Source organism: Zalophus californianus, chromosome 12 (genome assembly GCF_009762305.2).
Source record: "Zalophus californianus isolate mZalCal1 chromosome 12, mZalCal1.pri.v2, whole genome shotgun sequence".
In the NCBI taxonomy this organism is placed as follows: Eukaryota; Metazoa; Chordata; class Mammalia; order Carnivora; family Otariidae; genus Zalophus; species Zalophus californianus.
This window is the reverse complement of record NC_045606.1, coordinates 71,147,844-71,161,611: the sequence shown is the minus strand read 5'-3', so window position 1 is coordinate 71,161,611 and position 13,768 is coordinate 71,147,844. Positions and strand designations below refer to the sequence as shown.

Here is a 13,768-nt window from a genome sequence, read left to right as displayed (position 1 = left end):
CATGTCATGATCTCAAGAGTTGTAACACGGAGCCCCAGGTCCAGCTCTGCACTCAGTGTGGAGTCCGCTTGAGACTCTCTCTCTCCCTCTACCACTCTCCCCGCCTCTCTCTCTCAAAAAAAAAAAAAAAACAACCAACCAAACAAAAAAAGAACGACCTTAAAAACAAAAAAGAAAACAAAAGTGTAAGAATATAGATAAACACCAACTTCAGTGTAGTAAATACCTCTAGAGAGAGAAAAAGGAACAGGATGAAAGCACATAGCTTTTCCCATATTTGTGGTATTGTATTTCTTAAAAAGAGTGAAATCTGAAGAAATGTAACCAGATATTAGCATGTCCAATTTGGATACGTGGATGCCTGCTGTGTTATTCTCTGAATGTTTACAATATTTTAAAATAAAAATCTTAAAGAAAACGATCACCTTGGATTTTGGGGTAAAGAGAATACTCAAAATATGTTTTAGTGAAAAGCATTCTTAACAAATTTGCCCAGATCAGCAGATTAACAAATGTTTTCATATAGCTTGAGTTATCTGACATGGCTGATAGATGGTTTACTTTAGGTAAAAGTATTAAGTCTTAGTAAATTTAATGCCTTTTGGACAAACCTAAAATATGGCCCATGAATAGAAAAAAAAGTATACTCTGATTTGCCAAAAGAGAATTTCGGTCTTTTAAGTTGTTCAATAATAAAATCATTAAACATTTAAGAAAGTCCAGCAGAAATGACCTTTAGATCCTATCTGTGGAGAACATACACCTTCAAACTATTCTTTGATACCTGATCCAAGACCACTTTGTTGCTCCTTTATGTTGTTCCACAGGGCTATAATCAAAATGGGGCACATAAGTAATAGTGGTTGCATGGGGAGAACTGTCAACTCTACAAAACTAGATCATTGACAGACCCACTAAAAGAAGTTATTCATCCCAGGAATACTGAGGCCCTTGTCCCAGATTTAATTTTGCATCATTAACTTGGAAGCAGATTCAATGTGTAACTAACTGGTCTTTCAAATGGATTTGGAGGCTACCAACAACTTTGGGTTTAACAAGAAGTTTTGCTCTCACCATCTTGTCTTTAAAATATAAAGAGGTATAGGGAAAACAAGTTTGAACTAGTTTTTTGCTTTTTTAAAAAAATAGTAATAACTTCAAAACAACAGGTCACGCTTTCATTCTAAACACTTAGCCTGATGAATTTCACTCCTGCCTCTTTAAGCATTCTGTTCTTCGTTACAACCCTTCTTTGAGTGCCTGAGAGCAGCTATTAGTTAAGATTTAAGTTAGTCATTCAGAAGTCACAAGACACAACTTCATGTAAGATATTCAGGCAAGATATATGAGCTACTTTCTTGAGATATTAACAGCTGCTTTTACAAAAAAGTCTACATTATTGTAAGAGAATATGGAGAGTTAACACTTTATTTTGTTGCATTTCTACTCTACAAAGATTCAGATCAGTTACGGAGACAGTTGTACAAAGAGCTGCCCCAAGAAACTGGTGCCTTGCTATTTAGTGAAAACTAAATCATAGCAAATGTCTATTTTGCAGAAAGACTCAATTCCCACCTAGCATTTTTTGGTCTTGTTAAAACTGACATGTCTCTTTTCAGATATTAATAAGTTATTTTATTTTCCATATTCCCATATATCTTCTCAAACTGACCAATGCACATCTTTTTGAACTCCAATCAAGATGTACTAATACATCATTCTCTGAATTACACATTGAATGAGATTTAAAAAAGAATTATTCTGTTGTCTGCTGGGTACTTATAAAGGAAACATATTCTTTAGACCTTTTAAAACTTTATAAACATTCTAGGTAGATTAATATAAAGTTATGGAAATACTAGGACACAAAGAAATAATAAGCCTTTAAATATTTCCATGTGGTGACAGAATTCATATTTCCTAAATTCCAGAACTATATCCTTTCCAGAAGAAGGCTCTGCTTCAGAACTTAGCAAGTGAAATAAATGACTACATATTGCACATTACTGTATATAGAGATAGAGCTACATAGATGGATATATAGAGAAAGTGAAACACAGAGATAAATATACATATATGTATATAAACACATACATACATATAAACATACATACACATTTATTTATACACACACTTCTACATATATAGAAAATAAGCAAGACAGAGACCACTACCATTAATTAAGTACCAGCTATGTGCAGGTATTTTTTGTGTTTGGTGGTTTAATCTTCATCTAACCCATAAAGAAATTCTTTTTTTCCTCACATACAAAACTTACCCAAGATCACTATAAAAAATTACATGGCAGAGCAAACATTTGAACCCAGGTCTGTCAAATGCAAAAATGGGACTCTTTCCTACATGGTATGCTTAAAATAAGTTTTAAAGATTTTAAGTATTGCTTTGTGTCTCTTTAACTTAAAAAAAAATCATTCTGGCACTATGAAGAAACATAGCTGGTTTCTGAAACAAAATCTGATTTTATTCCCAAAATTTCAATATGGCAAAGGAAAAGATGCTACAAAGATAATTCTTAGTTGAATATGTTCAAAATGTAATTCCTTGGTAATCTGGGTTTTGGCCAAGACAAATCAAAATCATAGATATATTACAAATGCCAAGTTTTCAGAGAAACAAAAAAAAAATGCAATAGCAACAGATGCATTCTCCCTAGACATTTGTGTTGAGCCTAGCTATATCCAGAATCTGAAGAAAAGGGGGATTTTTCTATTTCATTTTTTATGAATAATAAATTCCTGGTTTCTGTTAATGTCAACTAGTTAAATAAGATTATATTCACTCCTTGAGAAATTAAACAATAGAATATACTGAGAGAGAAAGGAGAAAGGAAAAAGAGGAAGAGGGGAAGAAAGAAGAAAGGAAAGAAAAATTAAAAAGGGACTAGGAAAAAGTCCGTGCCTGGTATTTTTAAACTGAATCTGTATTTGAAAATTTGTATTCAAGAAAGGAATACAAAAAGCATCTGTGTTTTCCATTTCTTTTACAACATACTAATGTTAAAATTAACAAATTAAAGTCCCACATAAGTAAAAAAGCATTTCTGAGGATGATAGACCACTGCATAAAATGCATTAAAATGTAAGGAAAGAAGCTATGAACAACTTAATAAAGATGAGTATTTCATTATTACAGAATGAGGTTGGGTTATATTAGTGAAAAAAATATTTTTAAAACCAAAACTGAAATGCCTATCTTAAAATAGTTCTTTTTTTTTAAGATTTTATTTATTTATTTGAGAGAGAGAGAGAATGAGAGATAGAGAGCACAAGAGGGAAGAGGGTCAGAGGGAGAAGCAGACTCCCTGCTGAGCAGGGAGCCTGATGTGGGACTCAATCCCGGGACTCCAGGATCATGACCTGAGCCAAAGGCAGTTGCTTAACCAACTGAGCCACTCAGGCGCCCAGAAACGCCTATCCTAAAATAAAGACAAGTTTATGCTACGTAAATAAATTGTCATAAAAAGTTATACTAAATGTATTCAAGTGTAGAAGACTCCCTTTATGGACATTAGCACTTCCCCCAAATAAAACACACTGCTTTGTGAGATCACAAAATATTGATTTTAAATTATATCTTTTTAATTTTGAATATTCAGTGTAGATAGATCAAATCTGAAATTATCTTACTTTTTCTCAGAATTCTAATTAACAGAATCATTGAGACTGCTTTTTAATTTTTTAAATTATATTAGACTTGCAAAAAATTATCTAAAATTTTTTTGAGCAGTTTTATATTTACAGAGAAATACAGCAGAAAGTACAGAATTCCCATATACATTATCTTCCCTATTTGCAGAATACATAAAGTTTCTACTATTACTAACATCTTGCATTAGAGCATGGTACATTTTCTCTAACTGATGAACTCATATTAAAACACTGTTATTAATAAAGTACAGAGTTCACATTAGGGTTAACTGTTAGTGTTGTACAGCTCTTTACATAATGTCACGTATCCACCCTTACATTACTATACAGAACAGTTTCACTACTCTAAAGATCCACCTATTCAAAAAAACAAAAAAAACAAAACAAAACAAAATCCACCTATTCATCAGTCCCTCCCCTCAACCCTGGAAACCACTGATCTTTTCTTGGTCTCCATAGTTTCGCCTTTTCCAGAATGTCATATAGTTGGAATCATGCAGTATGTAGCCTTTACAGATGGCTTCATTCACTCAGTAACATTCATTTATGTTTCTCCATGTCTTTTTGTGGCTTAATAGGTCATTTCTCTTTATCACTGAATAGTCCATTGAATGTATGTATCACAGCTAGTTTATTCATTCACCAACTGAAGGACATCCTGGTGGTTTCCAAGTTTGTGTAATTAGGAATAAAGCTTCTATAAACATTGTTCTGCAAATTTTTATGTGGACATAAGTTTTCAACTCATTTGGGTAATTACCGAGTAGTGCAATAGCTAGATTACATGGTAAGTATTGTATACATGTTTGGCTTCATAGTAAACTGCGAAACTGTTTTCCAAAGTGGCTATATCACTTTGCATTCCTGCCAACAATGAATCAGAGTCCTTGTTGCTCTACATCCTTAACAACATTTGGTATTGTCAGTGTTTTGGATTTTAGCCATTCTAATAGGTATGTAGTGGTATCTCATTGTTTTAATTCGCAATTCCCTAGTGAAATAAATGTTGAGCATCTTTTCATATGCTTATTTGCCATCTTTGTGTCTTCTTTCATTAACTCTAAAACTTTTCACTTTTTAGCTGAATTATGTGCTTTCTTATTGTTGAGTTCTCTGTGTATTTTAAATACAAGTCTTTTATCAGACATGTGTTTTATAAATATATTCTTCCAGTCTGTGACTTGTCTTTTCATTCTCTTAGCAGTGTTTTCCTCAGGGTGTAAGTTTTTCATTCTATTGAAGTCCAATTTTTCAATTTTTTCTTTCATAAATTGTGCTTTTGCCATTTTATCTAAAAAATCATCTCCAAACCCAAGGCCACTTAGATTTTCTTCCATGTTATCTTCCAACAGTTTTATAATGTTGCATTTTACAGTTAGCTCTATGACCCACCCTGAATTTATTTTTGTAAAAGTTTTATGGTTTGAGTCTAGATTTGTTTGCGTATCAATGTCCAATTGTTCCAGTACCACTTTTGAAAAGACTGTCCTTTCTCCATTGAATTGCCTTTGTACCTTTGTCAAACATCAGTTGATTATACTTGTGAGGTCTATTACTGGGCTCTCTTTTACATTCCAATGGTCTATTCTTTCATCAATATCATACTGTCTTGATTACTGTAGCTTTATATGAAGTCTTGAAATCCGGGAGCGTAGTACTCTAACTTTGCTCTTCTTCAATATTATATTGGCTATTTATGGTCTTTGGTCTTTTCACATAAACTTAAGAATCAGTTTATCAATATTCACAAAATAACTTGTTGGGATTTTATTGGGATTATGTTGAATATATAGCTCAAGAAAGGAAGACATGACATTATAATCATATATTGTGTATGTTTTTGCAGGTACATGGAATATCTCCCCATTTGTTTAGATTTTTGATTTTCTTTAATCAGAATTTTGTAGTTTTCCTAATTTGTATTATATATATACATATAATTAGATTTATACCTGGATTTCAGGTTTGTTGGTGCTAATATAATGGTAAAAAACTTTATGTATTTTTAATTTCAAATCCCAGTTGTTCATTGCTGGTACATAGGAAAGCAACTGACTTGTATAATAATCTTGTTTTCTGCAACCTTGTTAAAATCATTTATTGGTTACAGGAGGTTTTCTTTGGTTGATTCTTTGAGATTTTTTAACAGACAATCATGTTATCTGCAAATAGTTGTATTTCTTCCTTCCCGATCTGTATGCCTTTTATTTCTTTTTCTTATCTTATTACCTTAGCTAGGATTTCCAGTATAATATTAAGTATATTCCAGTATAATATTAAATAGGAATGGTAAGGACATCCTTGCCTTATACCTGATATTAGCAGAGACACACCTAGCTTTCCATAGCATAAATATCCATGCAACACCAGCCTAGTGAAAAAATTGAATGTAGCTGACACACAGGAAGCTCCTAGAAACTCCACCCCAATTTCTATCACCTACCTAGAATTTAACTATTATCTTTAATTTTGTTGTAATCATTTCTTGCATCCTAAACACTGTAGTCTAGTTTTGGAACTTTTTAAAGAAGAAATCATACATACATGTTTAGGTTTTTTTTACTCAACATTATGTTTATGGGATTCAACCATGTTACTGTTGCTATACTTTATTTGCACTGCTGTAGAGCAGAGGATCAGCAAAAGTTTTCTGTAAACAATAACATTTTCCAATCCTTCATCAACCTCAAACTTGTAAATAAGAATTCACTACTCATCAAAGTTAAACAACTTCTTAAAAGTTTTGTCATACTTTTTTTTTAAAGATTTTATTTATTTATTTGAGAGAGAATGAGAGATAGAGAGCATGAGAGGGAAGAGGGTCAGAGGGAGAAGCAGACTCCCTGCTGAGCAGGGAGCCCGATGTGGGACTCGATCCCGGGACTCCAAGATCATGACCAGAGCCGAAGGCAGTCGCTTAACCAACTGAGCCACCCAGGTGCCCCTGTCATACTTTTCAATAACAAATATTAAAGTTATAAATGAGGAGCAATTGTTTCATATCAGTGAAAGGAATAATAATGTTTGTAGTGTTTCTCCAAGGCATCTCTATCAAGTTCAATGATAGAAAAATTTAGAACTAAGTATCTAAGACCATAACCAAAAAGTTTGGTTTTTTTTTAATACATGGTTTCTGCTAAATTAAAAAATCCTAACTCACAACTATAGACTGTCAGGAACAGCCACAGAGTTTCAAGGCTCTATCAGACGTTCTAAACAAAAGATTAAATGTGAACCTAGAAATTATGAAGATTTCTTACTGCAGACTACTTTGACAACTTTGTCAGATGCTGTATCAATAAGAATATCACATTCAAAACCTACAAAAATTCATGTTTCAATTTTTAAGATAATTGGGGTGGGGAAACATATAATTTGGTTGTATTCAACTCTAGTAAGTATTGATTTTCATGGTTCAGACTTTTAAAAATCAAAACAATACTCTTTCACTGATTCTTTCACCAAAGAATGAAAAGGGTTATCTTATCAACTGTTAAGCAAAAGTCAAATTTCTGGCAGTTAAGCCACTATATTACATATCAAGTGCCTTATCACAAGGATGATGCACTAAGTAACTTTTCAGATAAAAGTCGTGATTGCCAAGAAATTTCTTCCAAATAATTTTCCTAAAACAAGTATTACCTTTGATTATCATTCTTTCTACCAATTTCTAAACACAACTGAATTCTGTCTTTCTATATAATCACAAAAACACCTCTTTTAAGTTCTTTCTAACAAGATAGGGAATCAGTCTTTCCAATTACACTGAGCTGACAAAATTTATATATTTTTATAGTGGATTATGGATACAAATTCATTCCAATTCAGTTTCACTATGCAAAATGAAAAAAAAAGGACTTAATGTCTCTCTTTACGGGAAGGTGGATTCAAACAGATTTATTAAGATAGTCTTATTCTCAGCTATAAAGAAATATAAAAGAAAAAGAAAGAACTAAAGTTTAGAGCAAAAAGGGATTATGATGGCACAACTGCAGATATTAAATCAAAGCAAATTACCTTCTTTTCACCAGAATACTCTCAAAATTCGTAACAGTTCTCTTCCAGAAGATAAAATTAAAAATAATCCATTTTGCATTAAATATTATTATTGCAAAGCATTACCTTATGTTACTATTTAGAAAATGTTAACACAAATAGGAATTTAAAGTTACCAACCAAAACATCTGTATATTTTGTACAGAAAAAAAATCCAAATATTTTTATCACATATTTTTTTACTAATACCTGAACAGCCACAAAAACTGAGGGATGGAAAATAGAGTACAGATGACTTACATTTGGAGGGTTAGACTTTAATTCTCTCTCCCAGGATTGAGGAGTCTTATTCTTTGTGCTTACAATGCTCCTTTCTCCAGGGTATTCTTCTACTTCCAGAATAGGTCAGGACAAAGCTTCAACAGACTTCTATTATTTGTTTGATCTAGGGGGAAATTATACTTTTAATCAATTATTACAAAATGCATCAAACTTTTTCTTACTGTGCTGGTGGGTGGGGGCTTCTCATTATTTTCTGTTGGATCTGATGTGAACAGAGAAAATAGGAATTGCCATTGTTGAATATTATAATAAATAAATCAAGTACTTTAAATTAACACCACTAAAAGAAACCCACATCTATCTTCTTTTTCATTTTTATGGCTAAGCAGCATAGCAAGAGAAAATTAATATTCAAAAACCAAATGACTACAAAAGCCTACTCAAATGTATTTTTAAAAGACTTTAACATAATTTTGCAAATCCATGAGTTTGAATGGACTGGCAGAGACGATTAGGTATCAAATATTTTTACTCATTCATTTTAATGTCTTAGAGCTAAAGAATTACAGGATGATTAGAAAAGTGTAAAGGAAAATCCATTTTTAAAAATTTTAATGGAATAATAAAAAAAGATGATTTCAAAAGCATGAGACAGACTAGAAACAGATAGCAGAGGATCTGTAGGCAGGGCAAGAGACCTGGAGTAAAAATTTTAAAGATGGTACAAAGGTTAGGAACTGCTATTTAAACAAAGCATGTTGATCAAATTAAAGGATATAACATGGGTACATCCTAAATCCCATTTCATGTTAATTCTCTAGCAAATCTGTAAGACGTAAAAAGGTAACATACACTACCTTTACAAGGACACAGAAATGTGACATGTGGTTATCTGCCCTTTGGTGGTATGAACATTCATAATTTTAAGGGAATTAATTGTATTCTACAAATTTTATCAAATTACAGTTTTCTAATAATGGATATTTTCTGCCTCATTAAAATGAAATATTAAGATAAATGTCTTCAACTGTACTATACACTAGACCACACTCTCTTGCCTTATCTTAAAGTCATTCATATTGCTTTCCATTAAATAATAAATTAGAATGTAGGGGGAGATTTTGGAGAAAAATCGGAAATAAAATATATATGTTTTGGGGGGAAATATGTCCTTTTTTAAAGCCAGTTTTTGCTTAGAAATATAAGAGTATTACACTTGTGATTATTATTACAAAAAGATAAATGTGATGGGATTATAGTAAACAAAGTCAATCGATATCTCTATCAGAATAGCCAAATAAAAAAAACAGATATATGTAGGCAGAAGAGTACCTCTAAGCCATCAATATAGTCATGGATTGATACGTGTGTTGATCACCTTTGTTTTTAACCATTGTAAGGGATACTTGCAATCATTTACTTGGCATATCTCAAAATTATTTCAAGGTGAAACAAAAACACAAATTAGGCTACCAAAAATTAAAGCTCCAAGGAAGAAAACACTCAAGACTAGATTAGGATTACAGAAAACTGCTGTTTTCTTTTCAAAAGATTCAATTAATCTTGGTCTAATTTAACAGGCTTACTACTCAAATTTATAAACGTGCACTTTCTGTATGATTATCTCCATATGGCTTTTCAAACATAGGTAGTTCCACTTTTGTTTCTAGAACACAGAAATGATTTTGCTGTATTTTGGATCAGTGAAGATCAATGTGCATTCCTTTAGGGAAGCCTTTTGAACTGACAAAGGATGAATGATTGACATCAGCAACAAATACTTTTTGTTGTCCTGGACTGACATGTCATTTATAGCAATACCTATGCTAATTAATGCCACACATATCTACCAGATGTGTCAGAGAAATATGCCAGACCCTTCACAGAATATAGCTTGAGTGTGGCTAAAATTACATTATAGATATGGAAATGTATCCCTTTGTGATATAGAACTGATCTCCCTCCCTCCCTCTCTCTTTCTCTCTCTCTCTCTCTCTCACACACACACACACACACACACACAAACACACAGTGTGCACATACACAGAACATAGTTTCCATGGTAGAGAAAACCCCACTTAAACATACAATTAGCTATACCTTGTCTTTTCCATTGGTGAATTTCTTTTTTAACAAAAAGCAAACTCTACCTTACAAAGTTCAAATATACTATAAATTTAACTTTAAAAAAGACAGGACATAATGTATAAAATACAAGTTGTGGCCTTCACAAACTACACTACCATCATGACACTTTACCACAGTATACTGAAATTTTGTTCTCAGATTCTCTCAATTACACTGGTAGATCATTAGCAATGAGAACCATGTATTAATCATCTTCATTTCGCCATTCCCTAGGATGTAATTTGGTATACTGTATTTACCAATTTTTGTGTTTCTTTTTTAAATAAAGAGTTAAGTTCTATAAAGACATCAAAATTATATATAGCATTTTTGTCATTAAATGCAGAATATACAAAGACAGAATTATTAATGTTGGCAACCAAAATCTTAGTCATTAAATCATATGAACTGGTAAGGAATTCATCTCAGTGTCTGGCACATAGCTAGCACTCAATAAACCTGAACTATAACCAAGGTGAGCATTCCTCCTTGATTACCTGGGATAGATGAGATTCATACTTATTATTCATAGTTATACTGTTCCTTCTTAAAAGCATCCCAGTTTAGATGATAACTTTATATATTCACTAAAAGTATCATTAATTTATTATTCATTCATCATTTGATTATTTCCTTTTATCAACAATTTTTTGTTTTTTTTTCCATGATGCTATTATGTGACAAAAATATTTGGTTGGGATTAGAATAAACAAGATTCCATTCTTTTCACACTAACAAATTCACACAGATGGTCAAAGGTTTACTAAATCCTTATGCCCTAGAAGTTAAACATTTTATAATCAGCATAGGAATCACCTCCTAGCTGACAAATCCAAATGTGAATTCTTAATTCTTGGTTTGCTGAACTTCTCTCATTCACTCAGCTTATTTTTCACTCCTTCCTTCTTAAAATTCTCCCTTTGGCTTACATGACACCCCTCTTTCTGGATTCCTCTCCTACCCCTCAGACCTTTTTTCAGTGTCTGCTAATTCCTATTCTTAGAGCTACCTCCTCAATGTTACTTTTCCCATGACTTCATTCTACTCCTCTTCTGTTCTTTTTTTTTTTTTTTAAGATTTTATTTGTTTATTTGAGAGAGAGAACAAGAGTTGGGGGAAGGACAGAGGGAGAAGAAGAAGCAGACTCCCCACTGAGCAAGTAGCCTGATGTGGTACTCAACCCCAGGACCCTGAGATCACGACCTGAGCCGAAGGCAGATGCTTAACCGACTGAGCCACTCAGGCGCCCCTCCTCTTCTGTTCTTAACAGGCATACTTCCAGCATTAACCTCTACTTGTTGCTAATGATTCCCAAATGTATATATCCAGTCCACACCTGTCTCTTGATCCTCAGATTTAAAGTTCCTACTGAATATACAATCTCCTTCCCCCATTCTTAACTCCCTCTAACCCACACTCCACAATACAATCTAAGTTTTTTACTTTTTTGTTTGGTTTCTGAAATGTAAATCTGATAATATTCTTTCTAGCCCAAGGAAACAACCAACAGTTAAGGAGGGAATGAAGAATGAAGTCCTGCAGAGGATTTACAGGCAACAGAAGGCAAGGGGGATAGCCAAGCCTACTAGAATGATAGGGAATCTATTCCTGCTATCTCATTTGTAACCCAAGCATGTCTCATTTCCAAAGATTATTGCATGCAGTGGTTAGGTTTCAAGACGAATATATTACTAGAAAGAATAATATGGCAGACAAATACATCATGAGGATCAAAAATTATCACTCACAAAAGAGCAATCAAGTTCTCTTAAATATGTACCAATGATTCTATAACGTCTCTTCCACCTCTACAATGAGGTGGAATTCTTTTCCCAATTCTCCAGTGACAATTTCATATCCATCACCCTTGCATCCAACAAATATCTTCAAACAACTCTCTTACCATTAATCTTTGCAGAATACACCCAACCTGACAAAATTTTCCAAATATATGTTTTCATAAAATATCCAAAAACAAAACTAAAAAGCAGCCAGGTGCAAGATAAAACAAAGTTGGAGGGTTCTGTGGTAAAGTCTCTAAAGAGGTGGTTTTTAACCCCCGTCAGATGACTGCATTTGCTACTTCATTTGTTGTGTAGGAATGCAGGCTTAGTCTTAGCAAATGTGAATTTTCAAGAGAGGCTGGAAAAGCATGTGTGTATGTGAGAGAGAGAGAGACAAAGATATAGAGAGAAAGGTTTAATTTTTAAGATTTAACAAGTTTCATATTTTTTAAAAAATGATAAATATTAACAAATAATATTTGCAAGTTCTATAAGGGTGATGGACCACCCCTTTTTGACATCATGGTCAAATTGAAGAGCTAGTCTATGACCTAAAAGCCATGTATAACATGGTTTCTTAAAGAAAGTATGGTCTGTGTTGTGACCCACCAGTAAAAAATCCTCTGGTATATAATCCATTTACATGTTAAGAAATGCTTGCTATTTAATTTCATTACCTAAAACAGCCTGTGAGTGCAATTTTCCATTCTCTCTTTGACTCAGCGCTTTATCCTCTGCTGCCTCTTAAACATCTTCACTTGAATATTCTGGTTCTGACCCTTCTTCAAATTAATAATGGCCTATATATCTTCAGAATTGTTATTTCAAACCTTCTCTTTACTCAAGAGTACTCAAGTTTTCTTAAATATATACCAAAAGATGTCTCTATAAAGCATTCTAAAAACAATGTCTCTTCCACCTCTACAATGATAGTCCTCTTCCTCTTTCTCCAATGACAATTTCAAATTCATAACCCTCATATCCACCAAATATCTTCAAACACTTCTCCAACCATTAATATTTGCAGAATACACCATATCTGACAAGGTTTTCCAAATATATGTTTTTATAATCTTTTAGACTGACATAGGGGGGTGGACTAAAACACACCAACACCTAGATTCAATAAATTTCACTTCAAATCATGCAAATATTTCCCTGGCACCTTTTCTTACTAGTGTATCAATTAGTGTCATTTAACAGGAGGGGTTCTTCAATATCTACCAAATAAACCAAAACTTCTTAGCCTTAAATCTAAGGCCCTTCATCATAGCATCTAATCTGCCTCTCCCATATATTACTCTTCTTCATCTCCCTTACATTCCAGAACAGAACCAAACATTTCATGCTTGCCTTTATCAGCCTTTAAAGTCTCAATTTGCTCCATCTAGACTGTCTTTCTCAAATTCTATTTGTTCAAATTGTGCTATACCTTTCAAGCCTCAGTTCAATTACCATCACCTCCATGAAGTACTCCCTTACTTTCTTAGCCAGAAATAATCAACCCACATAGCATTTTCTCACCAGCTCCTGTTGAAAACTCTTCACTTAATCTACCATCTATCCATATATCCAATTTCTCACACGTAATTAAAAACTACTGAAAACAGAGACTATGTCTTATTCATCTGTGTCTTTCTTAAAATAATTTTTAATAATTTTCACTACCATTATTTTCAAGTTCTAAAAAAGCCTGTCAAAAATATGTGTCATGGAGAACTACCAAGTCATGATTTGACTTATTCTGTAGAAAACACATTTAGACAAACCATACTAAGGTAGTCAAATAAAATATTTGGCTTTAAATACCCGCTCTGAAGTTCTAAATCAACATTAAAATTTAGAACTCAAGACAAAATTACAAGTTTTTGGTGAAAATCCTGCCATATGACAACATATTTTAAATGATAA

The 13,768-nt window shown here is 32.9% G+C and overlaps 1 protein-coding gene across 1 annotated transcript in view; it reads right to left on the bottom strand.

The window, feature by feature from the left end:
• The window catches only part of FOXP2 (forkhead box P2), a 553,196-nt gene that overhangs the window by 478,679 nt on the left and 60,749 nt on the right, over nucleotides 1–13,768 (bottom strand). The window contains exon 2 of the mRNA XM_027574472.2: nucleotides 7,965–8,109. The gene's annotated coding sequence lies outside the window, so the exon portion shown is untranslated. The remainder of the gene's footprint in view (nucleotides 1–7,964; nucleotides 8,110–13,768) is intronic.